At 39.2% G+C, this 15,361-nt stretch overlaps 1 protein-coding gene across 1 annotated transcript in view; it reads right to left on the bottom strand.

Moving 5' to 3' along the window:
- The window catches only part of SAMD7 (sterile alpha motif domain containing 7), a gene marked incomplete at its 3' end in the record, with an annotated part of 136,932 nt that extends 122,726 nt beyond the window's left edge, over positions 1-14,206 (bottom strand). Inside the window, exon 1 of the mRNA XM_082251695.1 lies at positions 14,168-14,206. The remainder of the gene's footprint in view (positions 1-14,167) is intronic.
- Between the last annotated feature and the right edge of the window lie 1,155 nt (positions 14,207-15,361).

Genomic DNA, 15,361 nt, shown 5'->3' with positions numbered 1-15,361 from the left:
TTCTGTCAGCTTCACTGTAAGTAACATAAATGCCTCAGAAAACTCAGAGGAGAATATAGAACAGAGAACCTATTTACTTTCTAAGTTGGAAAAAAATATTGTACGTAAAATTTCAGGCTTGTAAGAGGAATAAAAATCTGTGACAGCATTTATAGCACATAACCCTGCCATAATTCTTGTGAAGTTTCATCAAAGAGAGAACACTCCATTCACAGAAACACTTAACTGGGTGATTGCACCAACTTATAGGGATCTAAATTGTTACTTTAATGAGAGCTAGCCACAAATGAGCATGAAATGCTATGGAGATGGACAAAACTGCTAGAACTACAAGTACCAGCTCTATTCATAGAATCAAATGTTTTTTTAAACAGATCATATGAAGGAAGTGGAAAATAAATTTCTAAAATACATAATTGGGTATAACAATATATAAAGGAAGCAAACACATTTATTATATATATATATATATATATATATATATATATATATATATATATATATATATATATATATATATATATATATATATACACACACACACATATACACACACATATACACTGCTCAAAAAAATTAAAGGAACACTTTTTAATCAGAGTGTAGCATCAAGTCAATTAAACTCCTGGGATATTGATCTGGTCAGTTAAGTAGCAGAAAAGGTTGTTAATTAGTTTCAGCTGCTTTGGGGTTAATGAAATTAACAAGTGCACTAGATGGGCAACAATGAGGCAACCCCCAAAACAGGAATGGATTTAAAGGTTAAGGCCACTGACATTTGTTTCCCTACTCATCTTTTCTGACAGTTTTTCACTAGTTTTTTCATTTGGCTAGGGTCAGTGTAACTATTGGTAAAATGAGGTGATACCTGGACCCTATAGAGGTTGCACAGGCAGTCCAACTCCTTCAGGATAGCACATCAATACCTGCAACTGTCAGAAGGTTTGCAGTGTCTCCAAGCACAGTCTCAAGAGCCTGGAGGAGTTTCCAGGAGACAGGCAGTTACTCTAGAAGAGCTGGACGGGGCCGTAGAAGGTCCTTAACCCATCAGCAGGACCGGTATCTGCTCCTTTGTGCACGGAGGAACAGGATGAGCACTGCCAGAGCCCTACAAAATTACCTTCAGCAGGCCACTAGTGTGAATGTTTCCGGTCAAACCATCAGAAACAGACTTCGTGAGGATGGCCTGAGGGCCTGATGTCCTCTAGTGGGCCCTGTGCTCACTGCCCAGCACCGTGGAGCTTGATTGGCATTTGCCATTGAACACCAGAGTTGGCAGGTCGGCCACTGGCGCCCAGTGCTTTTCACAGATGAGAGCAGGTTCACCCTGAGCACATGTGTCAGGTGTAAAAAGGTCTTGAGAAGCCATGGAGAATGTTATGTTGCCTGTAACATGGTTCAACATGACTGGTTTGGTGGTGGGTCAGTGATGGTCAGGGGAGGCATATCCATGGAGGGACGCACAGACCTCTATAGGCTAGACAATGGCACCCTGACTGCCATTAGGTATCGGGAGGAATTCCTTGGACCCATTGTCATGTCCTATGCTGGTGTAGTGATTCCTGGGTTCCTCCCGTTGCAAGACAACGCCCAGCCTCATGTAGCAAGAGCATGCTGCCAGTTCCTGGAGGATGAAGGAATGGATACCACTGAATGTCCCCCATGCTTGCCTGACCTAAATCCAATAGAACACCTCTGGGACAATATGTTTAAGTCCATCCGATGCCACCAGGTTGCATCTCAGTCTGTTCAGGAGCTCAGTGATGCCCTGGTCCAGATCTGGGAGGAAATAACCCAGGACACCATCCATCATCTCATTAGGAGCATGCCCCAACGTTGCCAGGCATGCATAAAAGCACATGGGGGCCATACAAACTACCATTTTGTACCATTTTGAGTTGCTGCAAATAAATTTCAGCAAAATGGACTAGCCTGCTCCATAATTTTTTCACTTTGATTTTTGGGGTGTCTTTGAATTCAGCCTTCTGTAGATAGATCATTTTAATTTCCATAAAAGGATGTTGCATTCTTTCACTCCTAACACATTACCCAGCCCATATCAGTATAGACATCCAGCACGATAATTTTCCCCATTGAGATTTGATGTGTTTTCAAAGTGTTCCTTTAATTTTTTGAGCAGTGTATATAGGGGAATCATTTATCTACATAAGTATGTTTCAAACAATACGTTCAGAAAAATATATGAAAGACATGTATTAAAATGGAAAAAGGAAAAGGGGAGGAGATGGCACTCTTGTAAGTTTTGTCCATCTCCATGTGTCCTTATAATGTTTATGTTTTTTCCTTGTCATCTTTTAGTCGATCTATATTGTTTTTTATATGCAGTGTGTTATAACCAGCATCGGTTGCCAACCGCTTTTTATTTTAATGTTACCACCAATATCGACCAGTTTGCATAGTATTTCTCACTGCCCCGCCCATAGTTCCGCCCCAGCTACCATATAAGCTCCCCCACTGGCTCTGTAACCACGGTCATGAAAAGGAGCTATTGCGCATGCTCTTAAACACGTCCCCGCCCCCTTTGATGCCACATCCGGGTGCCTGCGTCCCATGCTGGTCCCGGTGTTCTGTCGAAAACTCCAACTTGACGAGAACTCCAATCGACAACTTGGTGTTTTCACAGAACAGGCAGCAGCATATACACTCCTGTACACGCTATAATGAGTCGACATTGCTAGTCCGCCCGTTAGTAACTAAATACATGTAAAAAAAGTCTGGTGCGCTACAAAAATTATGGTGTACAATTGTTAAACCAACAATTTACATGTGAATAACCTTATTAACGTTTAAAACACAAACAAAATAGTGTGAACGTGAATAAAGTCCAAAGGGAATGATGTATTCCAATGATTGGTGATAAACAAGTCCCAAAGTTCCAACTCCACAAAAAAAATTTAGTGTAGAAAAACGGGAAAAATAAACTGGTGTTGAAGTGATATTCAGCAAGGAATGTGACAGTTTCCCACCACCTCTTGGATTTGCTTCTGACCAGAGAAAAATAATATTGGGCATAAATAAATAATGGTCGATCCAGGGAGAGCCTCTTATGACACCACACGTGGGGGTGAATCAAACACCTTCACTTAATGTACGGGTAGCCTCTTACCAGATTCCAAATAATGGAGGGCTTTAGGATGTAAATTCCTAATTTCCTGCACTTGGGATAGTGAGGGAAGAGGATCTCCTGGCACAAATACTCGGTTCAGCATCCATGGTTATTCCACATATGGGACTGTCCAGTACACTCCGTTTTCCTCTCCAACAATGGGAACAGACGTCTTCCGTTCCACACACTCGCCACACTTTTTTCACATTACTTTATTTTCATACCATTGGATCTTTGGTTGCAGCACATTCACATTATCAGCGCACTTTCTCATATTTTTCAGTAACTAAATACATGGCCGCCTCCTAGGCGGCAACAACTAGTGGGCGGTCCTACAATGTTAGCTCGATATAGCATGTACCGGAGTGTAAAGGCTGCTGGTGTTCTGTGAAAACACCAAGTGGTTGAAATCTCCAGTTATTCCTGGTGTACACTCACTGGAAGTAATGTCGTTGGAGTTCTTGGCAAGTTCGAATTTTCGTCAGAACACTGGCAGCGTGGCTGCTCTTCCCCAATATCTGACACCCAGCTCCTCGCCGCTGGTAGGCAGGAACACATGCTGCTGCTATATCTTAAAGGAAAGCTTTCACTCGATGTCCCATGTTATTTAATGAGCCTGTATACATTTTTCTTCTTGCAAGTGTTTTTAATTATCCTATGGGCAATTAAAGTCTTGTTTGTATTGCACTTAGAAGCATCTTCTTTTTGTTCTAGTTAGATGTCATAGCAATGAGGACATTGAAAACAAATAGACCTACATTTTTACATTGGGTACCGCTTAAAGCAGGCTTTCACTCACAATTTCACCCCCTTCTAATGCTCCCCCCTTTCATTTAGGAAATTGCTTCTCTTTTTTTAAAAAAAGTACCTTTTTCAGCAGGTGTTTGCTCCTGCTTCCTCATTTCTCACCTAGGCGAGGATGAAGTCACATTCAGTCGAAAACACCTAATCACTGTTTAAAGCCTCCTGGGATCATGTCACATATCCCAAGATGTTACAGGACTAATCATAACAGTCCACCTTCTCGCACATGCACAGCAGTGGCCCAGCTGTGAGTCATCAGTAGGTGACAACCAGCTTCCCAATCCAAGATGGCGGTGCTAGATCCTAATGAGCTGTGAAAACTTCAGGTGCTAGGAAGACAGCACTGGATCTCGTGGATCGGTAAGTATAGTACTTGTAGCTGCTGACTTTAATTTTTTGTAAATATGAGTGGTGTTCATCTTTATAGTGACCCTTTCTTGTGATTGGTATCATTGGTGGCCTTTAAAAGCGGTTTGTTACTTGACTGTGTCTGTTGTCAATACTTTTGAAGTCCTTTACTATGTAAGACTAACAGTATGTTTGGCAATGAGACACCTGGTTCGTAATACAAGTCATTTATATAGAAACCAGTATCAAGTTTACTAAAAAAAAAAAAAAAAAAAAAATTTTGTAAATCTGATGAAATACAGTATGTGTCATAAATAGAATCTGTCTCATAAAAAACAATGCATACACATGCAGCAATATTTAAACAATAACATATTTTTGCTACAGTGATCTGATTAGTGTTACTATGTAAGGATTTATAATATGGTAAAAGATTATTTTTATTGTCCAGAGCTTAGCGCTTTGCCTTTTTTATTCACATTTAAAAAGAATTATTGTGAGCTTCAACTATCCAGCTCTGTAAACAAAGGCTTTTCTCAGCAGAACAGTTAAAGTTAGCCTGGTAAATATAAATCAAAATAAGTCTAGAGCTCCACTTTCTTATTGTAAATCATGATTTTTTGATCAGAGATCAAATGGAGTAGCAAAACTACCTTATTAAAAAAATCAGTTTGTTGACTAACAAAAACAGATCTAACAACAGATCAATATATTATCTGGAATAAAGATTCAAGAAAACATTTTCTGATGTATTGAGATGTAAAAGAGAAGAATCTGAAATGTGATTTAAAGTGGAATTAAACGTCTCTATATTTCTTTTATAAATGGGCTTCCAGGAGGTTTACAGTATGTCATATTGTGCTAGTATGCAAAGCATTATGGCAGACTTACCTGTCAAAGGATACCCTTCGTAGCTGCATTGGGCACTTCCAAGGATGCAAAGTACAGCAAGTGAACAAGCACGCTGTGAGTCGTGTGAAACATGTCTACAATTCATTTTGCTGTACCTTGCATCCTTGTTCAAAAAGGCCTTTCATCGTGAGCTTATTGCCTGGTGTGCGGCCATATCTCTTGTATCCTGTCTGCGGTGGCGATCCAATGTCCTGCACCCAAGGCTGGCTGTGAAGTTCCAAACTGCCTGAGTGGTGTACATCTCTTTCTCTGTGTCAGTGTACATTACCCCTGACAGACAGGGGTAATGTTAATGGGATATTCATTTATTTTTAATTAAAATTCTTAAATAGGCCAGAAGCCACAAAGTAATACCTGTATATCAGATATTTCTCCCTGCGTGCATGAGAGCCCCTGAATATACATAGGTCAGCAAGGTGGGTGCATTGCATTGAGAGGTGGGAGGCAGAACCAGAGTTCCATAGTCCTAGTCATGAGTCATAGAACTAAATTGTCCTACCTTGGGTGTGATTTAGGGTAAAGGCTGAAATGACTCTAGCCATGTTTCTGCGCTTTATGTTGTTTCACTTTTATGCTTAGACAAATGAATACAGGGGTTGACATACTAAAGGCAAATCCACTGTGCACTACACATGCACTGCAAGGGCACTTGAAAGTGCATTTTCTGTAGATCTGAAGGGAAGATCTGAAATGAGGGGAAGCTCTGCTGATTTCTATCATCCAATCATGTGCAAGCAAAAATGCTTTTTTTTTTTTTATTTCTTTGCATGTCCCCCTCAGATCTAGAGCAACTGCACTTTCAAGTGCACTTGCAGGGCACAGTGGATTTGCCTATAGTAAATAAAACCCACAGTGTTATACAGTACATTCCCCATTCTGATATATTGGTTGATGGGTGCATTCTATGATACGTTAGAGTTAGGCCATCTGTTCAGCATTAGTTTGGGAACACCTGAGTCTTTTCAGATCCTGGTTTGTAAACCCCCGTGTCTTAGTATTTGGCAGGGATGAGAACATTAATCTCTTATTTCAGAGACTTAGCCTCAGCGAACCTTTGTTGCCAGAAGCCAAAGATCTCACTCACAGCTAAAATCTGTTATTATTCCCTAACAGAAAGTGACAGGCAGCAGACACAGCCAACATGTCTTCTTACATCACCTGTCACTCCTGTGTGAATTTATATTTGTTACAGCAGTAAGCAATAAATGAAACATTGTTAAGAATGCTAAAACACGGTAGGGGAGATATACAGAGCAGCAGGGTTTTTTTTCAAGCTATTTATGTTTCTGCTGTTTACGTAGCAATGATAAAAAAAAAAATATATAAAAGTTAATATATTTGGAGTACATTTGAAATGAAACATGAGAAAACCTCAGCATAGTCACTAAAGGACAAGAGCCCCCAAAACACCTACCACAATATACACAAAGCAAAACCACATCAAAACTTCAGTGGAGCTATAATAATATAATAAAAAAAAAAAATGACAATCAATGGAAATAAAATACTCTTGGAGTCAATGTGTCAGAAAACACTCTGAATTCAAATATTACTAAATAATGGGCTGGCGAGAGGGAGTTGGAGCAAGTTGGGCCAAGAGGAGTAGGTTACAAATATATACAGTATCTCACAAAAGGGAGTACACCCCTCCCATTTTTGTAAATATTTTATTATATCTTTTGACGTGACAACACTGAAGAAATTACACTTTGCTACAATGTAAAGTAGTGAGGGTACAGCTTGTATAACACAGTGCAAATTTGCGGTCCCCTCCAAATAACTCAACACACAGCCATTAATGTCTAAACCGCTGGCAACAAAAGTGAGTACACCCTTAAGTGGAAGTGTCTAAATTGAGCCCAATTAGCTATTTTCCCTCCCCGGTGTCATGTGTCTCGTTAGTGTTACAAGGTCTTAGGTGTGAATGGGGAGCAGGTGTGTTAAATTTGGTGTTATCGCTCTCACTCTCTCATACTGGTCACTGGAAGTTCAACATGGCACCTCATGTCAAAGAACTCTGAGGATCTGAAAAAAAGAATTGTTACTCTACATAAAGATGGCCTAGGCTATAAGAATATCGCCAAGACCCTGAAACCGAGCTGCAGTACGGTGGCCAAGACCATACAGCGGTTTACCTGGACAGGTTCCACTCAGAACAGGCCTCGCCATGGTTGACCAAAGAAGTTGAGTGCACATGCTCAGCGTCATATCCAGAGGTTGTCTTTGGGAAATAGATGTATGAGTGCTGCCAGCATTGCTGCAGAGGTTAAAGAGGTGGGGGGGTCAACCTGTCAGTTCTCATATGCCGCACACTGCATCAAATTGGTCTGCATGGCTGTCGTCCCAGAAGGAAGCCTCTTCTAAAGATGAAAGCCCGCAAACAGTTTGCTGAAGACAAGCAGACTGAGGACATGGATTACTGGAACCATGCCCTGTGGTCTGATGAGACCAGGATAAACGTATTTGGTTCAGATGGTGTCAAGCGTGTGTGGCGGCAACCAGGTGAGGAGTACAAAGACAAGTGTGTCTTGCCTACAGTCAAGCATGGTGGTGGGTGTGTCATGGTCTGGGGCTGCATGAGGGCTGCCGGCACTGGGGAGCTACAGTTCATTGAGGGAATCATGAATGCCAACAAGTACTGTGACATACTGAAGCAGAGCATGATCCCCTCCCTTCGGACACTGGGCCGCAGGGCAGTATTTCAACATGATAACAACCCCAAACACACCTCCAAGACGACCACTGCCTTGCTTAAGAAGCTGAGGGTAAAGGTGATGGACTGGCCAATAATGTCTCCAGACCTAAACCCTATTAAGCATCTGTGGGGCATCCTCAAATGGCAGGTGGAGGAGAGCAAGGTCTCTAACATCCACCAGCTCCCTGATGTCATCATGGAGGAGTGGAAGAGGACTCCAGTGGCAACCTGTGAAACTCTGCTGAACTCCATGCCCAAGAGGGTCAAGGCAGTGCTGGAAAATATTGGTGGCCACAAAAAATATTGACTCTTTGGGCCCAATTTGGACATGTTCACTTAAGGGTGTACTCACTTTTTTGCCAGTGGTTTAGACATTAATGGCTGGATGTTGAGTTATTTTGAGGGGACAGCAAATTTACACTGTTATACAAGCTGTACACTCACTACTTTACATTGTAGCAAAGTGTCATTTCTTCAGTGTTGTCACATGAAAATATATAATAAAATATTTACAAAAATGTAAGGGGTGTACTCACTTTTGTGAGATACTGTATATATGAATAGGTGCTGCGCAGTACAAATATCATACCTTATAATATGTTAACCGCTTGCCAACCATATAACTTATATATACAGTGGCAAGGTGGCTGTCCTGCGTAGGATCATGTACCTAGTAGGTCCAGGTCTGTAGCGCACATGTGCGCTGCCAGTGAGCCACCTCCGCTGTGGTTTTAAACAGTGGGAGCTGATCTGCGAGTACCGCCGACTCGATGTCTGCCAGAACCTGCTGATCATAAGGCTGAGAGCCAGACTGGAGATCTGCCAATGTAAACAAGGCGGATCGCCATTCTGTCAGTATGAAAGGCATTGACTTCATGTTAATGCAAAGCAGGAACATGGATTAATGATTTCCCCTGATAAAAACACCTCCCACACAGTACACACGCACTGGCTAGGAACACAGTTAACCCTTTGATCGCCCTGATATTAACCCCTTCTCAGCTATGTCATTAGTACAGTGACAGTGCATATATTTTTTAGCTCTGATCACTGTATTAGTGTTACTGGTCCCCAAAAAGTGTCAGTCAGTGTCCAGTTTGTCTGCTACAATATCGCAGTCCCACTAGAAGTCGCTGTTCGCTGCTATTACTAGCGAAAAATAAATAAATAAAAATTCCATAAATACATCCCATAGTTTGTAGACGCTATAACGTTTGTGCACACCAATCAATATACACTGCTTGGGATTTTTTTCAACTAAAAAATGTAGCAGAATACATATTGGCCTAAACTGATGAAGAAATTAGATTCTTTAAATTTTTTTATTGGATATGTTTTATAGCAGAGAGTAAAATATTTCGCAGAGGTGATCAAGTATCACCAAACGAAAGTTATATTTGTGGGAAAATAAGGACATACATTTTTATTTGGGTACAGCATCGTACAACCACGCAATTGTCAATTAAAGTAACGCAGTGCCGTATCGCAAAAAATGGCCTGGTCATTAAGGGGGGTAAATCTTCCAAAGGTCAAGTGGTTAATCATATAATATGCTAATACTCTAATAAATCTCATAAACAAACAGCTCAATGTAAAGCGCTGTGCAAACTGTTGGTGCAATATAAATCCTGTATAATAATAATAATAATAACTTAATGTGAAGAAATTAAAATATTAACACAAGAGTCCTAAATGTCCATACATTCTTGCAAACATGCGTATTTTGTTACTATATATCCTTCCAACTGTGTCAACCATTTATTCTTCCTCTGTGTTTAAATTCCTCCGTAAGTATGATCTTTATTGCACACTTACATTGGCCCAGATCTTGGCCCAGATTAATTTGTATGTTTACTTGGGTTAGTAAGCATTTTAGGTTTGAACAGTCACAGCCCCATATTTCTGATTTAAAATCCACTTTAAAATAATTTGGAATATTATTTATGGTGACATGCACACACACAAGCACAGATTCAGATGTCTGTATGTGCGCACATGTATATACAAACTTTAAATAAAGTCATGGCCATAAGAACAGGGGTTTGAGCTTTTGCAGATTGTACTTTACTGCCCATTAGTATATGTAAAATTAAACCATGTCTAAACCCCCAAACAAAATATGTAAAATATTGTAGCTTATCAGTCTTTGAAGTAGTACTAAAGCAAATGCATGTTAAATTAAGTGCAGAGTGACATACAATATTTTTATTATTCTTATTATTTTTATTTTTCTAGAACAACAAGCATTCGTGTTTCCGGCTTTTTGATCTTATAGAGCACAGGTGTCAAACTGGCGGCCCTCCAGCTGTTGCGGAACTACAAGTCCCACAAGGTTTTGCAGTTACAAGTATGACTCCCATAGGCAGAGGCATGATGGGACTTGTAGTTCTGCAACACTTTGAGGGCCGCCAGTTTGACACCCCTGTAATATAGAGTATATATATAGCATAACCTCTGGCTTGTTCTGTGCTGCTTTCCTGAAGTTCTGGCCAGGGAGTGTACAATGGTATCAGAACAGATCGTTCCCTGACCCCTCCCTTGCCACTTCATGTTGCATGATTTCAAGTACCAAGCACTACTTCCCATTTGTATCCTGTGCACCAACATGCACAGGCTGTGTCCAAGGACAGCTTGTCTCTCTCTCTCTCAGGAACATACCCATAAGGGTGGCTCCAGAGGACCCTGAAAAGGAATGGAGCTACCCAAGAAGAGGAAACCTGCTGCAGCCAAGGTATGACAAGCTCAATGAAGAGAAAAAGAGAAGCTTTTCAAGAAATAAAAGCAGCAGATAAGCTAAGTACCTAAGTAAGCTGCTATAATTGTTATAAAAAATGTACAGTTTAATAACACATTAAAATGCAAAAGCAGCAATAATTTTTTATTTTTTTTTGGGCTTTCTACCTTTTCTCTATATGGTGATCCTGCTAGTAACACACTTCCTGCCCTAGACTGCATTTTCACCCTAAGCTTCTCTACCAATTTGGACTACAGAAACTTCTTCCTATTCCAATCATAACATACAGTGCCTTGAAAAAGTATTCATACTCCTTAACATTTTTCACATTTTATCATGTTACAACAAAAAAACAAATGTATTTTATTGGGATGTTATGTGATAGACCAACACAAAGTGGCATATAATTGTAAAGTGGAAGGAAAATGATAAATGGCTTTCAATTTTTTTTACAAATTAATATCTGAAAATTTGGCGCGCATTTGTATTCAGTGCATTTTTACCCCCTTTACTTTAAAACCCCTAACTAAAATCTAGTGGAACCAATTGCCTTCAGAAGTCACCAAATTAGTAAAAAGAGTCCACCTGTGTGTAATTTAAGCTCAGTAGAAATACAGCAGTTCTGTGAAGCCCTCAGAGAACCTTAGTGAAAAAACAGCATCACGAAGGCCAAGACAAACACCAGACAGTTCGGGGAGAAAGTCGTGGAGAAGTTTAAATCAGGGTTAGGTTATAAATAAAATATAATGTAAACAAGCTGCGCTGAGTGAGTAAAGACCAGTGTGATTAGTCAAACTATAATAATAAATAGTAATATATAAATATGTTGAAATTAATTACAACATAAACATGTGTAATAAACTGATATGGTGTAATATAGAAGTGCAAAATAGTCTTTATATACTCCAAATAGTCCCAAGACTCCAGTGAGGAAAGTGTAGATCCAATTAATACACCAAACATGCTGAATCCACCACCAGTAAGTATTCTGCTTACCAGAAATAAATGATTATAGAGCCTGTAATCAAATGGCATCTCTGAGCTCCAATATCCCAATAGGATCAACCGAGCAGACTCAGGAACCCCAAAACGCTGGAGGATATGTGTATTCGGAAAGATGATGTAACCAGTGTCAGCCAACAGTCACCACAAATGAATGCCACCATATGAAAGAAAATAATAGGCTCCATAGCGTAAAACCGTAAAACAATTTATTAAAATCTATAGTAAACCACTCACATTCATGCAGAGTTATAGCGCATTGGTAAATAAAGCGAGCCACCGGCTGGTCATTCATTTGTGGTGACTGTTTAGGGCTGGCACTGGTTACATCACCTTTCCGGATACAAATATCCTCCAGCATTTTGGGGTTCCTGAGTCTGCTCGGTTGATCCTATTGGGATATTGGAGCTCAGAGATGCCATTTGATTACAGGCTCTATAATCATTTATTTTTGGTAAGCAGAATACTTACTGGTGGTGGATTCAGCACGTTTGGTGTATTAGTTGGATCTACACTTTCCTCACTGGAGTCTTGGGACTATTTGGAGTATATAAAGACTATTTTGCACTTATATATTACACCATATTAGTTTATTATACATGTTTATGTTGTAATTCATTTCAACATATTTATATATTACTATTTATTATTATAGTTTGACTAATCACACTGGTCTTTACTCACTCAGCGCAGTTTGTTTACATTTCATTTGACTGTTTGGTGCTATCACACTGGAAGCTGCAGCTTTTGTATTTATATTTTTTTCACATCAGCGCGGTTATTTGGTTTTGATATTATAAATAAAATATCCCAAGCATTGAACATCTCACGGAGTACTGTTCAATCCATCATCTGAAAATGGAAAAAATATGGCATAACTTAAAATCTACCAAGACATGATCCTCCACCTAAACTGACAGGCTGGGCAAGAAGATCATTAATCAGAGAGCAGACAAGAGGCCCATGGTTACTCTGGAAGAGCTGCAGAAATCCACAGCTTGGGTGGGAGAATCGGTCCAACTATTGGTCTTGCACGCCACAAATCTGGCCTTTATGGAAGAGTGTCAAGAAGAAAGCCATTGTTAAAAGAAAACCATAATAAGTCTCTTTGCAGTTTGTAAGAAGCCATGTGGGGGGCACATTAAACATGTTGAAGAAGGTGCTCTGGTCAGATGAGACCAAAAGTATACTTTTTGGCCTGAAAGCAAAACGCTGTGTGGCGGAAAACTAAAACTGCACATCACCCTGAACACACCATCCTCACCATGAAACAGGATGTTTGCAGCATCATGTTGTTGAGATGCTTTTCTTCAGCAGGGACAAGGGAGCTTGTCAGAGTTGATGGGTAGATGAATGGAGCAAAATACAGGGCAATCTTAAAAGAAGTCCTGCAAAAGACTTGAGACTGGGGCGGAGGTTCACCTACCAGCAGGATAACGACCCTAAACATACAGCCAGAGCTGCAATTGTATGGTTTTGATCAAAGAGTATTCATGGGTTAGAATGGCCTAGTCAAAGTCCAGACCTAAATCCAATTGAGAATCTGCGACAAGACTTGAAAATTGCTGTTCACTGACGCTCTCCTTCCAATCTGACAGAGCTTGAGCTATTTTGCAAAGAAGAATGGGCAAAAATGTCACTCTCTACATGTGTAAAGCTGGTAGAGACATCCCCGAAAAGACTTGCAGCTGTAATTGCAGCAAAGGGTGGTTCTACAAAGTACTGATTCAGGGAGGCTGAATAAAAATGCACACCACACTTTTCAGATATTTTATCTGTAAAAAATGTTGAAAACCATTTATCATTTTCTTTCCACTTCACAATTATGTGCCACTTCGTGTTGGTCTATCACATAAAATCTCAATAAAATACATTTACGTTTTTGGCTGTAACCTGACAAAATGTGGAAAATTTAAAAGGGGTATGAATACTTTTTCAAGACACTGTAGGTTTTCCTAACAATACAGGTGGTGTAGTTGCTGGAATTCAGATCAACAAGTACTTGCAGAAAATGTAGCTTAGTATAACAAAAAAGAAAATGAATGCAGCCACTACATCTAAAGACAGGCAAGCTCTTCTTGGGTTTAGAAATCCTTTAAGCAGAGTGTGTCGGAGAGAGCTGCTGTGACAATGAGATCTCCCAACAAAAGACCAACGTAGCAAAAACATATATTACCAATGTAGAAAAACATATTGAAACATATATATATATATATATATATATATATATATATATATATATATATATATATACTGTATATTATAATATACAGCAATATATGATGGATTAGAACACTTTAAATACAGTATTATGAACTTTTAGCAAATTATCTGCAACAAAGAAGTAAAATATATTTTTGTATTCACAGAATATTTGAATTAATTATTTTTTAGACTATGGTTTTCCCAACAAAAAGTTAATATCAACACTTATGCCTGGGAATCGCTTGACTGTTAGTAGTGATATACAGTGGACCCATACACCATATCATTAATTAGTAATTCAATAAACTAAAAAAATAAATAAATAAATTGTATGGCTAACCTGTAATTCTGGATACTTTAATTTCCATTGACAAGCAAATAATAAAAGCAAATAATACCAAGTCAGAATATTTCTACATGAAGGCAAATTTGTTTTGAAATGTTTCCTTGATCGACTGTGATGATGAATGAAGGCATTTTTATTTACTTACATTATCATTGGATTCCTTCCACGAGAGTGAGACACAAGTTATTGCTGCTTCTCAGTGATTGCTCTTTCATGAGACTGTTGAGTCCACTCTTTGGATCACACGAACATGAGCAGATTAAAACGTTTGTCATATTGGGATTAACAGTCAGAAACCAGCTTCCAGGTTAGGGCACTGGAGTAATATATTATGGTACTGGTACACTTACATAGCTGTTGTTTTATTGTTGGTAGAACCTATGTTTTGTTCCAATTAGATGCCCATAGAGCTGCATTCCCTAAAACACCCCCATTTGATAATAGCTGCAGTCATTTTATTCCTGTAAACTTAGAAAGATGTTGGCTTGGCCGAGGTTCTCCACCAATATATAAGGACACCTGATGTCAGCAGATCATTAACAAATATTAGAATATTTATTAATGTAAATAGAAGACAGTGCATTGTGCAAATTGAGCAGTCAACAACCATTATAGCCAGGTACAAATCACATTGCCTAGTCCCAGGGGAGCCAGTAAAAGATTGCTTACATCCACATCAACCAGGGAGAAAATATATTAATAACCCAGTTTATATAAACATTTGTACATATAGCTTGGCCAGTGACTCCAAGTCTATATACAATAACATTATATTTTATGCACCACTTCAGCTATCCAAAAGGGTGACCTGCAAAAGGACATTCTGTAAAAATGGAATGCACCTCTTAATCTTCTGACCAATAAGAATATACAGTATGTATATAAAATGTCTTGTATAGAATATATATATATATATATATATATATATATATATATATATAGATAGATATATTATACATTTGGATAATTTTAGTTTTTAGGTTTAATCCATTGGCGCGGGAGATATATTTTTCAGTATATCATACCTCTGCGTTGTATTGGGACGCCTGCCTTTACACCCACATGAACTTTAATGGCATCCCAGTCTTAGTCTGTAGGGTTCAATATTGAGTTTGCCTACCCTTTGCAGCTATAACAGCTTCAACTCTTCTGGGAAGACTGTCCACAAGGTTTAGGAGTGTGTCTATA

The sequence above is a fragment of the Pelophylax lessonae genome, assembly GCF_965119305.1.
Source record: "Pelophylax lessonae genome assembly, chromosome: 3".
NCBI classification, from domain to species: Eukaryota; Metazoa; Chordata; class Amphibia; order Anura; family Ranidae; genus Pelophylax; species Pelophylax lessonae.
Note: the sequence above shows the minus strand (reverse complement) of the source record. Positions and strands in the feature narration are given on the sequence as shown.